Here is a 23,662-nt window from a genome sequence, read left to right as displayed (position 1 = left end):
TGAATTTTTGTTCCTAAAGCTCAAAGGATACTTAAAACAACCCTGATTTTAGTCAATCCAGGAGGCCAAAACTGCCATTTTGATATTGTATAATTTTAAAGTACAGAATTCTTTGGAGAAAATTTGAGAGCTAGAAAACTCACCCCCCTAAGGTTATAGACCTAGATGGAGGTTAGTCAAATAAGAACAGCTTGCTTTACTTTTAAATTTTTTCCAAGACATGACAATAATTTCTAAATTATCAAGGGTTCCTGAGGGAGGGGAAAATGAGCTGATATCAGGGTTTCAAGTAGAAAGAAAATGTTTTGAGAATGATGATGGCAACAAATGTACACATGTGCTTGACACAATGGATGGATGGATTGTGGTAAGAGTTTTATGAGCCCCAATAAAATGAGTTAAAAGCAAACAAAACTTTTTTTCTCCCTCCTTTGATGGTAAGGCTGTTCATGGTGGGGGGAGGGGTAAATTTCATCATTATAACTACTGTATATCAAAGTAATTAAAAATTAATTCTAAAAGTAAAATTTAAAGTGCATTTCTTGATAAAATTTTTAAATTATTTTAAATGAAAGTTTAAAGAATATGTGGCCAATATTACTTTTTGATGGAATTTTAGAGTTCGTAACCAATTTTCTTCATATTTTTCACTTTTTAAAATTGTTTTATTAGGGGCTCATAACTTTTTTTTTGCTCATACAACTCCTATCACAATCCATACATACATCAATTGTGTCAAGCACATTTGTACATTCATTGCCCTCATCATTCTCAAAACATTTGCTCTCTACTTAAGCCCCTGGAATCAGGTCCTCATTTCCCCCACTGCCCCCCCTCCCTCATGAACCCTTGATAATTTATAAATTATGATTGTCATATCTTTCCCTGTCTGACGTCCCCCTTCACCCACTTTTCTGTTGTCTGTCCCCCAGGGAGGAAGTCACATGCAGATCCTTGTAATTGGCTCCCCCTTTCCATCCCACCCTCCTGGTATCACCACTCACACCACTGGTCCTGAAGGGATCATCCACCCAGGATTCCCTGTGTTTCCAGTTCCTATCTGTACCAGTGTCCATCCTCTGGTCTAGCCAGACTTGCAAGGTAGGATTGGGATCATGACAGTGGGGGGGGGGGGGAGGGGAGGAAGCATTTAGGAACTAGTGAAAGTATATGAAACAGAAGGTGTTTGTTACAGCAATGTCATTCATTTCCTAGGGTTCCTTAAAACTTTCTTAATGGGGCCTCCTCCCATTTTCATAAAGCAGAAACATGGAAATCTATCAAGCAATTTATTATCCAGTTGTTAAATCATCTTTTTTCCCAGGACCTAAGTAGTAGCCCAATGAGACTTTACCAAGATTTACCAAATGACTGTAATTGTGCTCATAGCCCTTTGATGTACAGATAACGTGTTTCGTCCATGGACTATTCTAAGAATACTTTGGGAAAAATAGAAATAATACTTTTAATATTCCTTTGGCATTATAATCTTAAAATCATAGTATGAAAATAATCCTATTTTACTAGCCTCAACAGTTATCAACACAATGTAAAACTTGTGAAACAATTGTGAAACTTGTGAAACTTGTTTCACAATAAACTGGGCGCTATCTCAAAACTTCCTGCACCTGGGAATTAGGACTAAAATGCTCTGATGGGAGAGGAGGCAAAGGATGGCCCCCCAGACTGTGGAAGTGGTGGTCATTGGACATTGGGTAGGCCCTAGATTAGTGGGTGTCCAGTTAAAGTGGACCCAGAGCCGCCATATGTTTAATACCTCAATGCTCCCTCTGCACCAATATGGCAGGTTTTATAGTCTGAGAGGGAACGATCTGCCCTTGTAAGAAATGATACAGGAAAATGTCCCCGAGCATCAACCCCCACGCTCAATGTAAACAGAGCTCAATCACTTAGGAAGTCAATCTGCACAAAGCAACAACTCATGAATTGCAACTTGCAGTTGGACCATACGCACATAAACTCATATCAAAAGTACCTTAAGTTAGATGCCATTGGATAAATTACTGATGTTCTCAATGCAATTGCCTTATAACCCAGTGGGGTGATTGATGTTTTTGTTTCTTTTGTTTCTTGAGCTTTGTTTATTTTTTTATTGCAAGTGGCTTTATTCTGGTATTGTAGAGGGTATCCCATAATATCTCTAAGGTAAGCTTGTAACATATAAAAATGCTATTAAAAATATTCAGTAAAATTTGAATATAGAGGGCCATGAAAAAGAAATTGGGAAAGCAGAGTTTAAAGAGGAAATTTCTCATTTTTTTGAAGAACCCTCAAATAATTTCCCATTCAATTTAATAAAATAGTACAGTATATTATTTATAACAAAAATCAAAACATGCCACTATATCATTCATACCATAATATTTTCAACACTAATGTTTAATTATTATGGAGTCAATACATTTGTTTAGTATTCTAAAATGCCATACTTATGACATATAAATTATGAACACACCATAGCTTTAGGCATATATATTGATTTTTATGAAACAATATAGTTCAATAGTTAGCATAGTCTCATTAAGTTAAAAAAAAGTTTATATTATGTAAATTTTAACCAAACGCATTAATATTGAGTCAATTCTGACTCAGCGCCCCCACTGTGGATCAGAGACTATAAACATCCATGGAAGTAGAAAGCCCAGTCCCTCTCCCAAGGAGCTTCTGGTGGCCTTGAACTGCCAACCATGCGAACTGCAACCCAACATACAACCACCACACCTCATTTGAAAATGCTATTAATGTTTAATATCCTTTGGATGTGGCATAGTGGCTACACCGTGGGCCACTAACCACGTCTGCAATTCAAAACCATCAACCTTTCTGTGGGAGAAAGACATGGCTTCCAACTCCCATGAAGAGCTCCTGTCTCAGAAATCCAGTGGCGGCTTTTCCCTGTCTTACAGCATCGCCATGAGTCCGAACTGACTGGATAGCAGTGAACTTCATTTGGTTTAAATCTAACAGCTTGGCTATGAACGGAGGATTTGCTTACATCCCCAATTATGAACCATTCACTGTAAAAACTATTAAAATGTTGAGGTACAAACAAGGTGGCTGTTAAAGTTCATGAAAAAAAATTGAACAAAAACATAACGAAATGTTTCCATAAAGTTATACTGTGGTTTTTTGTTTGTTTGTTTTTGTTCTTGCTGGTTTTTGTTTTTGTCATAATATGACCACCAAACTAAATCAGAGTAGTTCATAATCTGTGGACAAGCCAATGGATTCTGGGCTCCCATGGAATTCTATAACATGTTATAGTTCTTATAACATGGCCCTGCTCTATACTTGCCTTCATGAAGAGACCGCGGAAGATAAGGATGCTCCAGCGAAGAGTGGTGAAGAAAGCAGATGGTGCCCAGGGATCGTAAAGGCTTGTATTCAAACACACAGCCATCTAAGTGAGGCATCAACTAGGTCCACATCTAGGGAGCACACCAGCCTATGCTTCAAAGACGATCATGACAAAAGCCAAATAGGGTGAAGGAGAAAGTATCAGGGCGTAAATGGTGGACACCCAATTTGAGGAAGGCAATGGAGGACGGGCAGATCCCCTCTAGCCACAGGCAAGGGACGGAGTGGATGCACACTGCTAATTGAGGTGATGATTTATTGGGTGAGGAGGGTGAAGGGAATTAGGGAGCAAACAATGCGGCAGCGGGTAAGGAGCATTAGAACCAATTGTGATGTTGTATATATTAAAAGTGATTTAACTGTGGAAGTGTATGATATGGGAATATTATATTTAAAAAAACTAAAAAAAGAAAAAAAGAAGAAACCAAACTTGACTTATGGTTACCATAGGTGAAGGAGGAGGAGTTTTTGATTAGGAGGCATTGAGTTCATGTTCATGGTGGTGGAAAAATTTGGAAAAGGATAGCAATCATGGTTGTACAACACCAAGAGTACAATCAATGGCACTGAGTTCTACATGTAGAAGTTGCTGAATTGGAGAATGTTTTCTTGTGTGTATCTTTGCCACAGTTCAAAAAAATAACTATATGAGTAACAATGAGTACAGGAGGAAGAAATGTTCTAAAATTGACAGTGGTCATGATTGTACGACTCTGCTTGATATAATTGAATCACTGAATTGTATGACATGTGGATGAAAGGCCAATAAAACTGTTTGAGAAAAAAAGCTAATGGGGAGGAGATGAATCAGGCAGGGTGCAGAGTAGCAACGATGAAACAAATTAACTTTCCTCTAGTTCTTAAATACTTCCTCCCCCGGACTATCATGATCCCAATACTACCTTGCAAATCTGGCTAGACCAGAGGATGTACATTGCTACAGATAGCAACTGGAAACACAGGGAATCCAGGACAGACGACTCCTCCAGAACCAGTGATGAGAGCGGCGATGCCTGGAGGGTAGAGAGAATGGTGGGGTAGAAAGGGGGAATTGATTACAGGAATCTACACATAGCCTCATCCTTAGGGGAGGGACAGCAGAGAAGAGGGCAGTGGGAGACGTCAGACAGTGTGATATATGACAAAACAATAATAATATATGAATGATGAAGGGTTCACGAGGTGGAGAGAGTGGGGAGGGAGGGGGGAAATGAGCAGCAAATATTAAGGGCTCAACTAGAAGGCAGATGTTTTGAGAATGATGATGGCAACAAATGTACATATGTTCTTGACACAATGGTTTGATGTATGAATTGTGATAAGAATTGTATGAGCAAAAAAAAAAAAAGAATTGTATGAGCCCCCAATAAAATGATTTTTTTTAAAAGCCAAAACATTTTGTGTCTACCTCCCCCCACCCCCACCCCTGGGTTCTTTTGACACAGAGCTCAGATTTTAACCACAGTATCTTCAGTATTTAACCTGAACATAGTGACTCTCAGCAGGGAATTGTTTCCCTGCCCCTGGAAAAAAATTTTTTAATTATCACTACAGGGGGCGCTGCCTCTAGTGGGTAGAGACCAGGGATGCGGCTAACTAACTGCCTTACAGTGCTGACAAGGGGCCGCCCACTGCGGCACTGCCAGCTCCAAAGCTAGAAACAGTGCCCAGAAGGGGAACTCGGACTCGTGACAATAAGGCTGGGGGAAAAGAATTCCTATGTCATTATAACATCTCAAAAATAATCTCAAAATACCAAACATTTCTCCAGTCACCTTCTAAATTTTTAACTAGTTTTGAGCTTGGTGCCAAACCCGGTGCACATGTTACATTTTAGTTGATAGGTTTCTTTAATCTATACAGCCCTCCTCCCTCTTTCGTCTGGGTTTTGTTTTGTTTTCCTTACACTTCATTTGATGTTGGTCCAGTAGCGTTTCTACACTCGGAAGTTTCTTCGTGTATCCTTGGGGATGAGATTCATTTCAGTCTTTTGGCAAGAACATTTCAGACCTGATGGATTACTTCCTGTTGCATCACTCTGGGGCCTTCTCTTTCTGTGACGTAAAGACGTCATTGGGTTCAGATGTTGCCAGTTTGACCCGTTGGTTATACTCCCATCCGTTTCTCATCACAGATCATATGGATTCAGAAACGACTGCACAAATTGCCCTCCTAGAAGCTGCAAAATGGTAATATTCTCTTCCATCTATCATGTAGAACTCTAAAAAGAAATCTGTACCTTGATAGATTTTTTTTCAATCGTGAGGAACATTCAGGAAAAGGTGATGGATGCTGATTCTCTCCCTTCACTTGCTGCCTCCTGAGCAGCTTCCAAAGATGGGAAAGGAGTTTGGTTGCTGGTTTTTAAGTCATTATGAGCCTCGTAGATGTGTAATGTGTTTGATTATAGTGGGAAATATGATTGAGGAATTATAGTCTGGGTTGATTGTTGTTTTCAGGATTTTCCAATGAAAAGAGCTAGGATATATTAAGAGAAAATACTGAGCTCACAATGAAACTTTTAAAGTAAACTAATTTAATCTTAATATATCAAAACTTTCATTGCTGCTGAATTGATTCTGACTCATGCATCCCCTATTGGCAGACCAGGACTGCCTCGTGGGGTTTTCAATGCTGTCAATCTTTATGAGACAGACCGCCACACCTTTCTCCTACACAGGCATGGGGGGGGGGGGGGCTCTAACCACCAGCCTTTTGGTTCATCGTAATGTGCTTTAACCACTGCACCACCAGGTTTCCTTCTATGTTTCGATATGCCTCTCTGAAAGGGAAAACAAGGTACCCTAATTGGTAGCATTTGCAAGTCTGTCACTCCCACATAACTGATTTCAAGTTACAGACTTGACATTATGCGTGACTGAAGGTATAGTTTAGAAGAGAGAATAACAATTGGTTGCCATGAAGTAATACTAAAGGACTGATTTGGTTCTAAGAACAAGGGGGAGCAATTGTGGATTGAGAAGAATCATGAGAAATGGTCGGATTTGGGCTTTAGAAAGCATACTTGCTCCAATGTAGAGGACTGATGAGGAGGCGGCCGAGACTCAAGACATGTACTGGAGGCCTTCCATTTGTTTCTCCTCATCGTCAACTCGCGCTGTGCTCTGCCAAGCCAGTCACATGGACTGTATCGCCGTCTCCCTCCCGCTTCTGGTTGGGTTTCACCAAAAAGAGCACTACCAGGAGACTGGAGGTCTGGAAGTGAGGTCGGGTGGATGCTGCCTGGGCACTGAGAATCGGTTGCTTCTCCTTATCAAAGCCTGAGCACCGGTCAGACAGCTCTGACCACAGAACCATACTGCCCTTCCCGCTTGCTCTCCTGGTTTGGATAAGTAATCCTTTTGTACAGCCCTTTCGGCCTAATCTGCAAATGATTCCAGCGGTAACTAGTCCCACGGGTTATCCCTAAACCCTGTCCTCTCTCTTTATTAACGTCTCTTCAAATGACTGGGTTTGAATGTGCCATCTGTGTTCTGCTGGGACCCCGGGTGATACCCTGTAGACCAATTAAGGTCCCTGGTGGTGAGAGGTTTGCTGGTCTGAGGAGGCTGTGGTTGTCAGGAAGAGAAGCGGAGGATGAACCCCAGGGGCACTCAGGTGGAACGGATTTACAGAATGTGGGGGGAAGAATCAGGAACCCTGGTGGCACAGTGGGCTAAACATTGGGCCACAAACCTGAAAGATCTGTGGTTCATACTCACCTGCAGGTCAGAGATGAGACTGCTTCCAAACAGATTTACCACTTCCGAAGCACCATTAACCCACCTCGGGACAGGTGATCCAAAATCAGTGGCAAGGAGGGGGTAAGAGGCCTGATAGGGCGTGATCAAGGCTAATGTAACCAAGATGAATTACTGAAACTCAAATGAAGGCTGAGCATGATAGTGAGACAAGAGGAAAGTCAAAGGAAATAGAGGCAAGAGCTAGGAGGCAAAGGGCATTTATAGAGGTCTAAATACAGGCATGCACATATGTAAATGTATTTGTATGTGAGGATGATGAAATAGATTTATGTGCATATATTTATAGGTTTAGTATTAAGGTAGCAGATGGACTTTGAGCCTCCACTCAAGTACTCCCTCAATGCAGGAATATTTGGTTCTATTAAATTGGCATTCCATGATGCTCACCTTTCTGACATGATTGCTGAAGACAAAGCAGGTGAATAAGCAAATGTGATGAAGAAAGCTGATGGTGCCCGGCTATCGAAAGATATAGCTTCTGGGGTCTTAAAGGCTTGAAGGTAAACAAGCGGCCATCTAGCTCAGAAGCAACAAAGCCCACATGGAAGAAGCACACCAGCCTCTGTGATCATGAGGTATTGAAGGGATCAGGTATCAGGCATCAAAGAACAAAAAATCCTATCATTGAGAATGAGGGGCAGTGTGAAGTGCCCCTCTATAGACCAAGCCCATCTATAGACAACTGGACATCCCCTTACAGGAGGGTCGTGGGGAGGAGACAAGCCAGTCAGGGTGCAGGGTAGCAATGATGGAACATACAACCTTCCTCTAATTCTTAAATGCTTTCACCCTCACCCCCACTATCATGATCCCAATTCTACCTTACAAATCTGGCTAGACCAGAGGATGTATACTGGTGCAGACAGGAACTGGCAACACAGGGAATCCAGGATGAATGGTCCTGAAGGGACCTGGATTACCTGTGTTTCCAGTGGTGAGAGTGGTGATACCTGGAGGGTGGAGGGAAGGTAGGGTAGAAAGGGGCAACCGATTACAAGGATCTACATATAACCTCGTCCCTGGGGGATGGAAAATTGAAAAGTGGGTGAAGGGAGACGTCGGACAGTATAAGATATGACAAAATAATAATTTATAAATTATCAAGGGTTCATGGGGGGGTAGGGAGGAAGAGGAAAAAATGAAGAGCTGATACCACGGGCTCAAGTAGAAAGCAAATGTTTTGAGAATGATAAGGGCAACAAATGTTTAAATGTGCTTGACACAATGGATTGTGATAAGAGTTGTATTAGCCCCCAATAAAATGATTTTTAAAATTTACTACCTCTAAAACCCTAACGGGCAGGTCTACCCTGTCATATACGGTGGCCATGAGCCAGAATGAACTTGGTGGCAGTGGGTGGGTGGGAGGTTGTGGGGGGAGGGCAGGGAGAACAACAGATCTCGTGGAACACTGGGCCAGCAAGTACGTGTCAAGAAAGTTTGAGAGGTGTTATGGTCCCCATCCCGTAGACATCCCAACACCTAACAACATACGAACAAACTCTTCGCAGTCCCACAGTCAAGAAACCTGTTTAACATCTTGTGATCTCACTGCCATTGAGTCGATTCCTACTCATAACGATCCTACAGGGCAAAGTAGAACTGCGCCTGTGGGATTCTGTGGGATTGTTCTGGGAATACAAAGCCTTGTCTTTCTCCTGAGAAACACCTGGTGGTTTCAAACTGCCGACCCAGGGCTTTCATGTGACCTAACGTTTCTTAAATAAAATATTTGACCAGGCAGCGCTAGCCCTTTCACATCTCAGGAAGCTGCTGTTAGCCATCTGGGAAGGTCCTATCCCATGGGACACACCACAATCTGTGAGACGTTGGACAAGGAGGCAGCTAGAATAGAGCCTGATTTTAAGCTTTCCATAAATGGTAACTATTTCTTCAACAGGTGCCCTGGTGGCTTCCTGTTTATGTGTTTGGATGCTAACCAGGAGGTCAGTAGTTCGAGACCACCAGCTGCTTCCTGGGAGAAAGACAAGGCTTTCGACTCCTGGAAAGAGTTACAGTCTCGGAAACCCACAGGAGCAGTCCTAAACTGTCCTGTAGAGTCACTATGAGTCAGTGAGTTTGGTTTGGCTTTTTATTTCTTAAACAAGGAAGCAAACAAACAAACAAACAAACACGGAAATCCAAAGCCATTAGAGCAGAACTTCCTCTAGGGTTTCCGAGGCTACAAATCTTTAAAAAAAAATTTCTAAAGATCATTTTATGGGCTTGCTGTGAGTGTCCCAGCCAGTGCCAGTACGCGCCTTGTCGCCATGCCTCGCAAAACTGAAGAGAGCAAGGATTTCCTGCTCACAGTGTGGCAAAAGGGACACCGAGCCCGTCAAGATCAAGAAGAGCAAGGACAGCGTGAAGTGCAAGGTACGCATAGCAGGTAACTCTACACCCTGGTCATCACCGACAAGGAGAAGGCCGAGAAGCTGGAGCAGTCTCTGCCCCAGGTCTGGCAGTGAAGGAGCTGAAGTGAACCTGGCTGGCTGATGCAAACTATAATAACAAAATTTTTTTAATTAAAAAAAGATCATTTTATGGGGGGCTCTTACAGCTCATAACAATCCATACATCAATTTATAAAGCATTATTTGTACATATGTTGCCATCATTATTTTCTAAACATTTACATTCTAAATGTTTAGAGCCCTTGGTATCAGCTCCTCTTTTTACCTTTCCTCCCACCCTAGTGACACCTTGATAAATAAAAATTTATTATTTTCTTTTAAATCATTTTATTGGGGGCTCATACAGCTCTTATCACAATCCATACATCCATCCATTGTGTCAAGCATGTCTGTACATTTGTTCCCATCATCATTTTCAAAACATTTTCTTTCTATTGAGCCCTTAGTATCAGCTCATTTTTTTCTCTCCCTCTCCCTACCCCACTTCCCTCATGAACCCTTGATCATTTATAAATTGCTTTTTTTAATATCTTACACTAACTGCTGTCTCCCTTCCCCCACAATTTCTTCCCTTGCCCCCCCCCCTCCCTACCTTCCCCTTCCCCTCCTGATATTGCTACTCCCATCTCTGTTCCTGAGGGGTTTATCTAACCAGGATTTCATGTGTCCTGAGCTCTTATCTGTACCTGTGCACATGCTCTGGTCTAGCCCTCAGTGAAAGGCAGGCCTGGGGTCATGTGAGGAAGCCTCAAAAAACCAGAGGAATACTGTGTGTTTCATCAGTGCTTTACTACACCCTGGTTGACTCATCCCTTCCTTGTGACCCTTCTGTAAGGTGATGCCCCATTGTCTACAGATGGGTTTGGGGTCTCTGCTGTGACCCCCCCTCGTTCTCAACAGCATGATTTTTTGTTTGTTTGTTTTGGGTCTTCTGATGCCTATCACCTGATCCCATCGACACTTCATGATCACACAGGCTGGTGTGCTTCTTCCATGTAGGCTTTGTTGCTTCTGAGCTAGATGGCCGCTGTTTACCTTCAAGCCTTTAAGACCCCAGATGTTGTATCTTTTGATAGCCGGACACCATCAGCTTGTTTCACCCCATTTGCTTATGCAGCCATTTTGTCTTCAGTGATTGTGCCAGGAAGGTTGTTTGTCATGGAATGCCAGGTTGTTTGAACAAAGTCTTCTTGCGTTGGAGAAGGGCTTGAGCAGAGGCCCAAAGCCCATCCACTTCCACAATGTATTGCCATATAAATATATGTACCTATACCAATACCTCCATTTTTAGAAATTAATATATTTACATACGTGCACATCTATGTTTAAACCTCTCTTTATCCAGAATTTTACTTCCTAGAGCTTTCCTCTGTTTCTTTTTACCTTCCTCCTTTCCCACCATCACGCCTGCCCTTCTTCTGCCTCTTAGTAATTCCTCTCGGCTACGTTGCTGTTGCTCCAATACCTCCAGGATCTCTACGTCCTCCTCCTCATTGATTTTAATTCCCTAGTTGTTCCCCCATCTATGGCGTTGTTTGCTCACCATTCCCTTTCCCTGCCTCATCCTCTCCCCATGTCCCTTCAGAACTGTCGGTCCCATTGCTTTCTCCTCAGGCTTGCTTCCCATGCATATCTTATATAGGTAGGCAAATCAACAATAACATAGACAATACAAAAAGAAAATTAAAAAATTGAATAAGAAGGGGGGAAGAAATAGAAAAGATATATATAAAGAAAAAAATGAAAAAGCATAGCATAGATGATTCCAGGTCTGTCAGCTGACCTTTATGACTATCTCCCCACTGGTCCTGGAGGTGTTCTGGGAACTGCCCTTCCTAACCTGAAATCTATTTGGGGGGCTCCTCAGGGGCTTTGTGGCTTGGCTTTGCATCCATTTCTGCTCTGTTATGTTCCTTTCTTGGTTCGCGCCAATGTGGAGGGTTCGGATCAGACTCACTCCCCACCGTGTGTCCCCAGTATCGTCCTCTGTCACTGTATGCCCCAGTGAGGGGACATCATGTCTTGAGCTGTTGTTGGCCCTACGGTCCTCTCTGTGCAGGGACAGCGTCCTCCAGGCCTGGTGTGTCAATATAGGGTCTAGACTCTCACTCTCTCTTTTTCCTTCTTGGTTTACATCTGTGTGGTTGTGGCATGCTGGTCTCCCTCCCCCACCTGTAGGTTAGTGCTGTCCTCTGTAGCACAGACTTCTAGGGAGGGGTCGGTTTGACTCCGATTGGGGCCAGCCCTGTATAGGCTACAAATCTTTATGGAAGCAGATTGCCATGTCTTTTTCCAAGGAGTGGCTGGTGGGCTTGAACTACCAACCTTTTGTTTAGCATCAAAGCATGAAACCACTAATACCACCAGGGATCCTTCTTCCCACCCACTGCCAACCAGTCAATTCTGACTCATAGCGACCTTGTATAGGGTTTTGTAGGTTGTAAATTTTTATGGGAGCAGACAGCCTGATTGATCTCTCTGGCTGGTGGGCCTGACTCACCGGCCTGACGGTTAGCAGTGCAACGATTTTATGACAGTGCCACCTGGGCCCCCTTTAAGCAAAAGTGAAAAAAAAAAAGTACTTTTGTGGCTTACATGTGCCCCAAAATGACTGGTTAAAATTTTTTTGTTTTAAATTTCAGATAGTTGTTCTGTCTGAATGTTCTTGCTCCTTGGCTAGGTAATTATATATATTTTAGAATTTTGATAAACTTATTGAACTTGCTCATAATCACTGGCTTTTGTTTGTATAGGTATAATGGCAAGCAGCACAGTGATCTGAATGGTGGAAGCAAAACCTGGAGGTAAAGGTTGAGAAGGCACCTGATAGAATGAATGAGAGGACAAGAATGAAAGAATAACTTCTCCCACAAAAAGCCAACCACAAGATAAGGAATGAAAGAGAACAAGTGCCCCAAACACCCCTTCCTCCCTCCCTCCCTCCCTCCCTTCCTTCCTTCCTTCCTTCTCTCTCTGTCTCTCTCTTTCTTTCTTCACTCAAAAGGACTAGGGCTCCCGGGCAGCTAAAGTATAAGAGAGGCCTGACATGTCACATGCGCAGAAGGGAAGAAACACCAAAAAATAAAAGGATCAGGACACGTCAAACAGGCCCAGGAGCCCCTTGAAGGTCAAAGCTAGGCTCCAGAATGAAAAACTCCTCTGGCTTTACCTACCCTGAACAACTCAGCTCCTGGGCGATTTTTAATCCAGCGCTGCCCTGAGTGGTAGCTTTGAAAAGGAGTGCACTGGATCGCTATGCAGCAGCGCCCCTGCAACCAGATCCTACTGGCTTTGACCTAGGATGAGATAGCCATTCTTAGCCTCCAGCCTCTTCTTAAAATGAAATAAAAATGTATTCACTAAGTAAAATAAAATAGCAGTTATAACAATAAAAGGTCAAATGTAGAATAATTTAAGTACTCAAATAATGAGCGTGATAGATTATAGCTTACTGGATACAATACGCGTCTGAGATAAATACATAAATGAATGTGTGGCAGGCAAGAATCCTCAGTGGGTGCTAATACTAGTGGTTGCAAGTTTGTTGAGGAATGGCATATTCACACAGTCTCAAAGCATCACCCCTTGAGATCCTTAATGATTACAAAGGGGACATTTTTTAAAAGTTAATATTGGAGAAACTTGGAAAACATCCCCCTTTACCCAAATGATCCAAGTTTAACATCAATAATGGCAAAAATTGACACGATGTGCTTCCTGATAGGAAGAACAGAGACCACAACGTCACTTCTATGCCATCCTACCTGAAATGCATAATCTGAAATCCATCATGGGGGAAACAGCAGACCAACCCCCAAATAAGAGACATTGGCAAAGTAACTGAGCTGTCAGTCCCGAAATTCTCAAAGTCCCAGAAGACAGAGGCCGAGCCACTGCTCACACAAACAGGGCACCCTGCTTCTCAGGGGTCACAGCCTGAAACCCCTCTGGAGCCCAGTTCGACTCTGCACGGGTGGGTCGCCTTGATCACAACAGACTCTGGGCAACTAACAAGCAACAACAAAGCCCTGACAACGGCATACACTCACTGGCCTTGCCGCTTTCCTTGGCTGCGCAGAAGGGGCCGAGAGAGCTGGTAAGCACTGTAATAATCCCTTCAGATAGGCACCTATGTGCTACCGACATCTTGTCCCAGCCTGCTGACCTAAAGGTCAGTGGTCCAAGCCAACGCAACAGTAGCACCGAAGAGAAGGCTTAGGGCTCTGCGCGACGCTGACTCACGAGGTGGCTGTGAGTCAGAATCAGCTTGACGGCAATGAGCAACAGCAGATTAGTTAACATGCACCGATCCCTCACTATCAGGTGTCTCGCTATCCAACAGCGCACATTTCTGACCACGGTAAATAGTCTCCCACCGACTCTTTTGCACATTGACAATGCACTGCGGGGTGAGCGAGAGCGATGCGGGCTCTTGTGGTCTGGTACACACTTGGCCGGGCCATGGTTCTGTGGTGACAACGATGTACTCACTCTACAGTTGTGACCTGATGTGGCCATCCTCCATATTGGCACATGGCAGTTTTTCATATAACGAACCCAACCATGTCAAGAGCGAGGAGGGGCATAGTATTGTAGCCAGGCTAATTTTCTGATTTAATCATTACACTGTGCCTATGTTTTCAAACTTGTTTTGGTTTTTTTTCTGGCATGAATCTGAAGTTTATTAGAAGGGACATCATATCAACTTGATCTCAAATGGCTTAGAAGACATGAACATGGAGATGGAGAGAAGTGACAGAGTGAACGCTGTAAAATGCTAGCATTTGGGAAATTCTTTGTGCTACTGCAACTTTTCTTTAAGTCTGAAATTATGCAGAAATTAAAAGTAACAAGACAAGAGGACCTTTGCTTACATGGATCAGGAATGAGTTTGCCTTCAAGAAAGAAGAAACTGACTGCTAGTAGTTTAAACAAATTGGGTTGTCTTCAGTTCACATAAGTCTAGAGCAGTGGTTCTCAACCTTCCAATGCTGTGACCCTTTCATACAGTTCCTCATGTTGTGGTGACCCCCCCCGCCCAACCATAAAATTATTTTTGTTGCTACTTCATAGCTGTTATTTTGCTACTGTTATGAATCGGGTGACCCCTGTGAAAGGGTCATTCGAGACCCAAAGGGGTCACGACCCACAGTTGAGAACCGCTGGCCTAGAGGAAACCCTTTGTAAGTGTTGGTTTAACTACTCAGTCATGCTAACACATGGGCCGTTGCTTCCTACCTTCCTGAACACTGAATGGCTTTCATGCTTTCTCTTTCCGTGCTGCAAGGTGGCTCGGGTAGCTCCAGGCATTGCATCTGCATGGGGAGAATACAGGAGAAAGTGGCGAGTGCAATGGGGCTTGTCCCACCAAACGTTTCTTTAAGAACACTGCCCCTGGAAATGGAATGACCGAACTTGACAAGGAAGGAATATGGTCTTTAGTTCCCCAATCAAAACTAACCAACTTTTTGGTATGGCAAACACTTCTTCCCGCCGCCCACTGAGGAAGCCAGGAGGGCGAGGCCTCCGTCACAGATGGAGCCAGCCACGTGACCAGCTCAGTGATTGGGACACAAGGGAAATCTATTGTTGCGTCAAACCCACCAGCTGCTTCTCGGGGGAAAGATGAGGCTGTCTGCCTCCACATGGATTTACAGCCTCACAAACCCTATTTGGGTCGCTATGAGTCAGAGCTGACTCAGTGGCATTGGGCTGGGGCTGTGGGGTTGTGACAGTGTCTGGGAACTTTCCTGAAGAGCCAGGCTATTTGCGTCCTTTCCGGTTTCTTCATACCTTCTCTGCTGCTGTCTGGAATGCCTCATTCACTACCACTGAGCTGCTGATTAGGACAGGAGAACTGCCCTGTGGGTTTCGGAGACTGCAACGCCTTATGGGAGTAGAAAGCCCCAACTTTCTTGGGGCTGGAGCGACTGGTGGTTTCTAAATGCTGGCTTTGGGCAAAGCAGCCCAACCTGGACAGCAGACACCAGGGCTCCGCCTGGAACAGAGATGCCACTATTGTTTTGCTCCATAGAGTTGAGGTCTTGCATAGCAGAGCAACCAGATAGTATCTTATCTTACTTTTACAGAGGAGAGAAACACACTTTCTTGGTGTTTTGCAGCTCAATCTAATCTTAGCCAATACAACTCTTCAGATTAGCATAAGAGGAAAGCTTCCAAAAGTTCAGGGAAAATGGAATCAGAGGATAATGGTATTTTTCACGTAGTTTTTGAAAAACCCTCTCATCCTCTTAGACAAGTAAAACAAAACCCACACCTTGACACATCCTAAGGACACTTCAAGGTAATGTAACTACAGTGAAAGGGCAGATTATCTGAAAACACACACACACACACACACACACACACACACACACACACACTCTGCTGTGGCATCGACTTGACTTGCAGTGGCTGTGTGGGACAGAGGAGAAACCCCGTCGTCGGGTTTCTGAGGCTGAAACAGATGGAAGCGAATGCCTCATCTTTCTCTCCTTCAACCACGAGCTGCCCAGCACTCACCCACTGTGCCACCAGGGCTCCAGCTGCCCAGCACTTACTTACCCTCTGTGCCACCAGGGCTCCCACAAAGCCAAAGATACAGTGCAACGAAGAGCCGCAAAAGAGGCCAGAAGAAACACCTGTCTTCAGTTAGGAGTGCAACTTGAAAATAATAGACACTAAGCGGCTCTCTCCCAAGCACTATCATTCATGACAGGGGCACGGGAAACACTTAGGCCAGGTGTCAGCTAACTTCCGTCCATGGCTGAAAGCCGGCTTACTGTCTCATTTAGTAAATTCAGTCTTATTGGAGCGCAGTCCAGGCATTTGGCTCCATGCGGTGTATGCCTGCCTTCTCTCTGCAATGGCAGAGATGAGCCCCCGATACAAGGGGCAGAACTCCAATGAGCTGCAGCATCTAAGACACCTATGGCCTAGCCTTTTCCAGAAAAACGGTTTTCCAAGCCCTCCCGTTGACAAAGGATACCTCTTAAGTGAGTGTTAATTCTCAGTGCTCCCCTTCCATTCCTCACCTGCCCAGGATGCTGGGGCCTATTACAGTCCACACACCTGAGGAGACTCAAAACAGTGCTCCCAGGTCGTTATTCCACCCTTGGCCAGATGAGTCGCATCGACATATGAAAACAACAATACTGTGGTAACACCAAAGAAATCATGTTTGTCACTGCATGCCAGCTTGCCTGGGTCTTGCTTTTAGGCCCCCAAATTCTTGAGTGCCTAAGTTAGGAAACCTTTCTTTGCCTGCATCTTAACGTTCCATGTTTATGGTTAAGTGTTTCAGTGTCAGGCCTAGCCATGGCCCAGTACGCATGGACCCATGGTAATGGGCACAGGACAACAGACAGCTGATAGCCAAGTGCCTGAGGAGCTGGAAGGGAAGGGAAGACGCTCATAATAAGCAAGATGACTTGGACCCCCAAACTGCGGAGGACCAGAGGCGGCAGCAGAGAGGAGGGTAGCCTGCAAACACGAAGATTGGTCGAAAGTCTGGATCAGGAACAGGTAAAGCTGGGTGGCGACCCTTTCCTTCCTGACAACAGACAGCAGGTGAAACCAGGGAAACTGAGCGAGAGAGGCTCTGGGCTTAGGGTGAGGCGTTATCTGAATACGGGGATTAAGGGAAAGTTTACACATAGCTCCCAGAATGCCAGCAGCCAGATTTATATGAGGGCAAGCCAAAAAGTATTCCTCCAAATCACAGAAGCCAATGTTTTTTAAAAATAAAAACCTGAAAAAGGGAAGTTGTCGTTTTTCAACATCTCCTCCGGTGGAGCAGCTGGTTGGTTTAAATTGCTGACCTTGTGGTTCCCAGACCCTCACAGACCTAGGACACCACTGGGGCTCCTCGAGGTTCCCCTAGGAGGGTGATCCGCTCAACGGCAGATGCTATGGTGATTGCTTTTTTTCAGCACTTCAAAGGGTTAATTCTTGATACTTTTTCTATTGGATGAATGAGCTTTTAAAAATCCCTGATTTCTGTTAATTGATTTAGGAGATGTTCATCCTACTCCTTTTGTCTTCGTGGCTAACAATCATATCCAATTGATTTATATTTTATAATCAAATGTATGCATGTGGATTATTTTAAGAGTGAAAGTTGTATAAGGCTTATCATTAAAAAAAAAAAAGTCAGCAGAGAAGGGGGGAAGGGAGACTCCGGATAGGGCAAGATATGACAAAATAACGATGTATAAATTACCAAGGGCATATGAGGGAGGGGGGAATGGGGAGAGAGGGGGGAATGGGGAGGGAAGGGGGGAAAAAAAGAGGACCTGATGCAAGGGGCTTAAGTGGAGAGCAAATGCCTTGAGAATGATTGGGGCAGGGAATGTATGGATGTGCTTTATACAATTGATGTATGTATATGTATGGATTGTGGTAAGAGCTGTTGGAGTCCCTAATAAAATGTAAAAGAAGAAAAGAGAAAAAAATGATTAGGAAAAAAAAAAAGTCATTCCCAATTTCCTTGTGCCTTTTTCCCCCTCCTTTCTCCTTTCTGTTACTTAAGATATTAAGTATTGATTTCATGTTATGGAAGAGGAAGAATTGGCTATTTTCTACTTGGAACAAAACCATCCTTACTTGCCCCCATCCTTTCCATGTAGCAACCCTGATGACATAGTGGTTATGCATTGAGCTGCTAATCTCAAGGCCAGCAGTTCAAAACCACCATTTGCTCGAAGGGAAAAAGATGAGGCTTTCTACCCCAGTAAAGATTTCTAGTTTTGGAAACCCACAGGGCTAGTTGTACTCTGCCCGGTAGGGGTGCTATGAGTCAGAACTGACTCAATGACAGAGAGCTGTTTCTTGTTTTTGCTCTTTATAGCCTTCTGAGGCATCCTTTCTACCTTGAATTCGTCTTTGCGATTTCTAGACTTCTCTAAAACACGTGGCCGTCTAAAAGCTACAGTAAGGCAGCATGACCATAAACATGTAGCAAGGTTTCAGTGACTTGGGAAGATGTCCGCTGAGGTTTTTAAAGTTTTATTTTATACTAGCCCATACTTCAAAATCACATTTTTTTTCTCCCTATGGCACCAAAGTACCCTGAGTTTTCGAAGGCACCCTAAGGAGACTAAGATAGTGCATTGCTGCGAGGATATGCCTGTAGCCTCCACTGATCACAAAGATATTCCTCGCCACGTGCTGGTGGAATAACCGCGGCCTGCAAACACTAGACCCTTCCTAGTAATCCGTTTGACTTACCCTGGTACTCCTGGACAACAGACTGGAGGACTCTTCAGGGAGAAAGTCTGACCTGCCCCAGTAAAACAAACCAAGGAGCAAACCCCTAGAGGGGGCGTGTGCAATGAAAACAACTGTTTCCAATGGGGGCCCTAAATCCATTCAGAGTCCCCACACAGATTGAACCTCCATGTTCTTCCTGACCATTGACGGGCACGGTGAAAATCGTCCGCCTCAGGCAGAGTGTGTTACCAGTGGATTACTAACACTCCCCCAGCGGCGCAGGGACAGTCCAGTCCTCAAAGGCACACCCTGGGCGTGCTCTGGATGAATGTGGGGTACTGGCGGCATGTGGTCAGGAGTCAAACCTCAGTCAGGCTGGTCAGAGGGCCTCGAACCAATCTTGTAAGCGTTCCTAATCGCAATCGTGCACGCACCCCAGCTGCAGCCCCTCTCTCGCTGGTGTGCTCCTGCCGACCACTCAGATGATGATTTTTTTTAGCTAATCTTGTCTTTGTCCTGTTTACGACTTGATAAATGGATCTCTGTAGATTATATATGAATTCGGGATCTTCTTCCCCTGAATCCGTCTCCCTTCACTCACCCTCCACTGAGGCCCACCAGTCAGCAAGCGTCCAGAGCACAGAGCTTCCAGTCAGCTGTTTAAAACTAAACCGGACGCACCTACCTCAGTTGGTTGTGTTTCTGTTTCGTGCCCGGCCAACAGTGCTTTTCTCCACAAAGTGAAGGTTCACGGCAACCCTGTACTGAGCCAGAAGACGAGTGCCGTTCCCACAACAGCACGCGCTGCTTCCATCTCGGGGGCACATTATGGTAATTCCCAGAATGCTTCATAATAGACAGGCTGCTCCTGCAAATATTGGCAAAGCCTCAGAAACCCCACAGGGGCTTGCTATGGGTCAGAATTGACTTGATGGCAGTGGGGTTTTATTTCTTACATGATGCTTGTGTCCACGGGTAAACCCAAACACTTGTGTGACTTGCTTTTAAGCAGTAGTCTGGAACAGAACCTGCAATATCTCTGTGACAGCCTATATTCTTCTCTTTTTAAAAAACATGATTTTATACTAATTTTAAGTCATACATAATTGACGCATAATTTTTCTTTAAAAAGGCAAATAGTTGAGAAATATGTTGTTGTTGTTGGGTGCTGTCGAAGAGATTCCACCCCATAGGGTCCCCCTATTCAACTGGTTGAAATACTGCCTGATCTTTCGTCATTTCCACAGTCTTCCCTATATTTGATTCTTGTTGCTGCATTCACTGTGCCAACCCATCTCCTTGCGTGGCTGCCTTTTTTTTGGTTGACCTGCTCCTTGGCCAGCAAGCTATCTCCCTCCAGGGACTGGACCGCTTGGCAACATGTCCCAAGGACAGGAGACAAAGTCTTGTCATCGTGGCTTCAAAGGAGCACTTTGGCTGTACTTCTTCCAAAGAAAGATTTGTTTATTCTGGCAGTTGATGACGCTTTCAACATTCTCCACCAACATAACTCAGAGTTATCCACTCTCCTGCAGTCTTCCTGGTTAGCTGTTCGGGTTTCATATGCATATCAGGCTGCTGAAAACACCGTGGCGCGGCTTAGACTCACTCTCGTCCCCACAGGGACATCTTGGCGCCCTGAAGAGATCTCCCCAAACAGTTTGTCCTTTGGTTTCCCTACTGCTGCCTCCAAGAGTGCCGACTGTGGATTCAAGTAAAACAAAATTTTGGGGGTAAACCCTGTTGACATTTTCAATATTTTTTTCTGGTTTTATGAACCCCAGGATTAATGAAACTATAGAGACAGCAAGTAGAGGAAGGGCTCCTGGGAGGGACGGAGAGGGTGGGGCCCAGAGGTCAAGGAGTTCAAGAAGGAAGAGAAAGTTTTGAAACTGAGTGTGGTAGGAATTGTACAAAACCACTTGATTGAACTATGGAACAATTGGATATCTATATTAGCAGCCAATACAAAGGTTTTGCAAGAAAAAGCAAGCAACGTTGACAATGTCAATTTTTTCTGTTTATCATGATATTCTTTATTTTTCTATCTTTATTTCCTCATGCTGTGGTTGATGTAGTTATGTAATTAAGTCTATTTATGAGGATTTTGTGGTCTTTATGTTGAGGTCTCTTCTATATTGAAGGCTATATAATTTATGATCTTCATCAGTAAGTGCTTCAAATCCTCTTTCCTTCCAGTAAGCAAAGTTGTAGTATTTGCATATTACAGGTTGCTAATGAGACGTCTCCCAATCTTGATGCCAAATTTTTCTTCACATAGTTCAGCTTCTTAGATTCTTGTTCAGCTCATAGACTGAGTAAGTATGATGAAAGGATACAAACCCAATGCAAAATGTCCTGATTTTAAATCATACAGTACATGACTTATTCTGTTCGAACAAATGCCTCGTGGTCTATGTGCAGGTTCCACATGAGCATAATCAACTGTTCTGGAATTTACATTCTTTTCAGGATATTCATGATGTTAGAATTCACACAGTCAAGGAGACACAGTGTGGGAACTGCGCCTGACCTGATCCCTCCACACCGAGGCAAAGCACTGGGGGAGTGCAGCGGAACAGCAAGGGAATGGAGTGGCAAGGTCCCCAGGGAATGATGAAAGTGGTCTTTGGGGCCAGGGAGTGGCGCCCCAACAGACTGGACTGGAAAACACCCCTAAAGACCAACAAACAATCCTTGAAATAACTACAAACTTTTCTTTCTTGTTGTGTTTTGTTTTGTTCTCTGTCAGTGGTTTGTTTTGTTGTATATTGTTGCTTGGTTTTGCTCTGTCTTATTTTGTGTACATGTTATTATCTCCACAGATCTGTCTAAACAAGATAGCCTGGATGAACAATCTGGAGGAGAAAACAACGGGACTGACAGTTCCGGGGGGACATGGGAGAGGGGAAGCTGGGGGGAAAGGAAGTGGTGTTAACAAACCCAGGGACAAGGAAACAACAAGTGATCCAAATTGGTGGTGAGTGGGGAGTGGCAGGCCTGGTAGGGAATGATTAAGGGTAAGGGTACGTAAAGAAGAGGTATAGCTGTAACCCAGGTGAGAACGGAGCATGGTAGTGGGACAGCGGGAAAGTCAAGAGAAATAGAGGAAAGAGCTAGGAGGCAAAGGGCATTTATAGAGGCCTAGACAAAGACATGTACATATGTAAATATATATGAGGATGGGGAAATAGATCTATGTGCCTATATTTATAGGTTTAGTATTAAGGTGGCGGAAGGACGTTGGACCGCCACTCAAGTACTCCCTCAAGGAAGAATACTTTCTTCTATTAAATTGACATTCTATGATGCTCACCCTCCCAACACAACCGCTGAAGACAAAGCAGGTGAATAAGCAAATTTGGTGAAGAAAGCTGATGGTGCCTGGCTATCAAAAGATATAGCGTCTGGGGTCTTAAAGGCTTGAAGGTAAACAAGTGGCCATCTAGCTCAGAAGCAACAAAGCCCACATGGAAGAACACACCAGCCTGTGTGATCACGAGGTTCTGAAGGAATCAGTTATCAGGCATCAAAGAATAAAAAAATCATATCATTGGGTGCACACCTCCATGATACGATCGCTGAGGACAAACGGGTGCATAAGCAAATGTGGCGAAGGAAGCTGATAGTGCCTGGATATCAAAAGGTATAGTGTCTGGGGTCTTAAAGGCTTGAAGGTAAACAAGAGGCCATCTAGCTCAGATGCAGCAAAGCCTACATGGAAGAGGCACACCAGCCTGTGTGATCACAAGGTGTCATGAAGGGAACAGGTAAAAGGCATCATCAGAACAAAAAAATCTTACTATAGTGAATGAAGGGGGAAGTGCAGAGTGGAGACCCAAAGCCCATTTGTCGGCCACTGGAGATCCCCTTGCAGAGGGGTCTAGGGGAGGAGATGAGTTAGTCAGGGTGTGATGTAGCATCGATGAAGAATACAACCTTCCTCTAGTTCCTAAATGCTTACCCCCCACCCCCCGCCAACTATCATGATCCGATTTCTACTTTGCAAGTCTGGCTAGACCAGAGGATGTACACTGGTGCAGATAGGAGCTGGAGGCACAGGGAATCCAGGGCAGATGATACCTTCAGGAACAGTGGTGCGAGTGGCGATACTAGGAGGGTAGAGTGAGAGTGGGTTGGAAAGAGGGAACCGGTTACAAGGATCTACATGTGACCTCATCCCTGGGGGACAGACAACAGAAAAGTAGGCAAAGGGAGATGTCATACAGGACAAGATATGACAAAATAATAATTTATAAATTATCAAGGGTTCATGAGAGAGGGGGGTGCGGGGAGGGAGGGAAAAAAAGAGGACATGATGCCAAGGGCTTAAGTGGAGAGCAAATGTTTTGAGAATGATGAGGGCAATGAATGTACAGATGTGCTTTACACAATTGATATATGTATGGATTGTGATAAGAGTTGTATGAACCCCTAATAGAACGTTAAAAAAAAAAGAATTCACACAGTCAAATGCTTTTGCATAGCCAATGAAATGTAAGGAAACATCTTTCTAGTGTTTTCTGTCAGCCATGACATCCCTCATGCCATGTCCACTAATGAATCTAGGACTTTCTGGAGGTTTCCCTGTTGATATACTGCTGCAACCATTTCTGCATTATCTTCAGCAAAATTTTACTTACATCTGATATTAATGATAATTTCCACATTCTGGTGACTCATGAATCCCCATTCTTTGGAATGCGTACAGATAGGAATCTCTCCCAGCCCACTGGCCAGGTACTCATCTCCCAAGCTTCTTGGCATAGACAAGCGAACATCTCAAGTGCCACATCAGTTTGTTTGTAGCCCATCAATTCCTAGAGCCTTGTTTTTGCCAATACTTCTAGGTATCTTAAATTTTCTTTCAATACTATTGATTTCTGATCAAGTGCT

General features: G+C 44.1%; 1 long non-coding RNA gene across 1 annotated transcript; it reads left to right on the top strand.

The window, feature by feature from the left end:
* The first annotated feature begins 5,452 nt into the window (after positions 1-5,452).
* On the top strand, positions 5,453-21,555 carry LOC142456338 (uncharacterized). The gene is made up of 4 exons (XR_012786066.1): positions 5,453-5,567; positions 12,310-12,360; positions 16,852-17,080; positions 21,239-21,555. It is a non-coding gene; the product is annotated as an uncharacterized LOC142456338 (long non-coding RNA).
* The last annotated feature ends 2,107 nt before the right edge of the window (positions 21,556-23,662 follow it).

Source organism: Tenrec ecaudatus, chromosome 9, assembly GCF_050624435.1.
Source record: "Tenrec ecaudatus isolate mTenEca1 chromosome 9, mTenEca1.hap1, whole genome shotgun sequence".
Classification (NCBI taxonomy): Eukaryota; Metazoa; Chordata; class Mammalia; order Afrosoricida; family Tenrecidae; genus Tenrec; species Tenrec ecaudatus.
Note: the sequence above shows the minus strand (reverse complement) of the source record. Positions and strands in the feature narration are given on the sequence as shown.